Source organism: Triticum urartu, chromosome 1 (assembly GCF_003073215.2).
Source record: "Triticum urartu cultivar G1812 chromosome 1, Tu2.1, whole genome shotgun sequence".
Lineage (NCBI taxonomy): Eukaryota > Viridiplantae > Streptophyta > Magnoliopsida > Poales > Poaceae > Triticum > Triticum urartu.
The window spans coordinates 488945363-488947248 of NC_053022.1; the positions used below are offsets into that span (position 1 = coordinate 488945363).

At 44.6% G+C, this 1886-nt stretch overlaps 1 non-coding gene across 1 annotated transcript; it reads right to left on the minus strand.

Annotated features, from left to right (window-relative positions):
* Positions 1-673: 673 nt before the first annotated feature.
* Positions 674-745, minus strand: TRNAG-UCC. Its single transcript has one exon. It is a non-coding gene; the product is annotated as a tRNA-Gly (tRNA).
* Between the last annotated feature and the right edge of the window lie 1141 nt (positions 746-1886).

A 1886-nucleotide genomic window follows, 5' to 3' on the forward strand; every position in this document is an offset into this window, starting at 1 on the left:
CACTACATATAAATAGTTTTCTGTGACCATTGTTTCACACTATATTAGCATATATATTACTCAACATATATTATTTTATTACTTAAAAACTGACAATCGAACCGATGAACCGGCGGTCCAACCGGTACGAACCTGAACCGACAACCTTTCCGGTTCGATTTCCGGTTCGGTTTTTGAAACTATGCTGATATGTTTGAGGGGGGAGAGAGAGCAATCCATTTCATTATGAAGAATATTTGTAGAAATCAATAATGGTTCTAGATTAACGGTGGACACATCATTAGAGCGACGTGGAACATTGAATATAGACAGTTAAACGGTTGGGTTCATTTAAGTTCATCGAACTCATACTTTTACAAGTAGTACTCGTAGTAGAATTCATGCGGAGGTAGATTACAGTGTTTTTCTTTTACAGGGAGCTACTTTACAGATACGTCCTTTAACAAGGATTTAGAGCTTTCTCTTTGCAGATTGGCAGTAGGAGCGGCAAACAGTTTTCTGTTTAGGCATTGCATGGTCAATGTGTCATCGTCCATAAAAAAGAAGACGGTAGAACAGGTGATGTGAAAAGAAAAAAAGACGGTAGAACAGGAGTGAGCTCGCCAGTTCCGGAAAAAAAAATAACTGAGAACTGGATCACTCGAATGAAGCGAGACATAAACCAAAAAAAATATGCGTCTGCCGGGAGTCGAACCCGGGTCTATTGCTTGGAAGGCAATTATCCTAACCGTTGGACTACAGACGCTATTTGGTTAGTAGTGGTTAATAACACTTTACACCTCTAAATATGCGGTAACAACGTACGCCGAAATGCGATGCCTTTGAACTCTATGAACTATGCTTTCCCACAGTGACATTTCAACGACTTCGAGTCCAGAGTCTCCAGACACGCCTTCTGCGACTGCAAGGCCGCAAGCAGTGAGCGAGGGCATGCAGCAGAGGCAACTACGTACAGCAAAAGGTAGCATGAATCGCCATATCGATCTCTCCCACAGTAGAAACGGGGCTACTCCTGCCTGCCATCCATCCATCCGGCGAAGCATCTCCCCGTTACGATCTCTCCCTTCCTTTCCTTTCCCCCAGATGCCAAAAGCGGGGGCAGCAACAGAGCCAAAGCGCGCAGCTTTGGAATATGTAGCCTTTCACTGTTCTGAAAGAAACCCCTAAAATTCCCCGTCCCTCCCCCTGCTCTCCTCCAACTTTCCCTTCAGCTTCTACTACCCGATAGGATATAGATAGAGTGGATGCAAACTGATACCGCACGCACGTACTCGATCACTGTTGCCGTTTACGCCATCGCCATCTTTGATCTGCCTCCGAATCATCAGCCAATGGGGCCTGGCCGCCTGATATTATACTGTAGCGTATATACGCGCCCCCTCTCCGGGTCAGGAGCCAGGCTACTGTAGTGTGAGTCCGTGAGATACGCCAATTATATAGTCCACTCCACTGGCATCACCTGGCAACAGTGCCTGCCTCTGTCAACAAGTTGAGTGAGAGCTGAGACGACAAGTCACCAGAAAGTTTCCATTAGAAGCTAAAACCATGGGCGGTGTAGAAGTAGAACACTGAATATATACCCCAATAATCAATATATATGGGCTGTCTACGACTCTGAATATATACCTCGAACCTCGATCGATATGTACAGATCCAGTCAAGGTTTTTAAAGAGAGGATCCATATGAAGATTTTGTTGCCTCCAATATCTTTAGTTAGTTACTTGCACACGAGCACTGAGCGGCACAGGTGGTGCAATTGTAATCGACAGGAGGATTACGAGTGGAGTTTAATTAGTTGTTTATTTTACAATGGTTATTAAAGGCGTTTTGACTGGAAGCTGGATGGATCAGCAGCTATCTAGAGGATTGAAAGTTTGAAACAGGC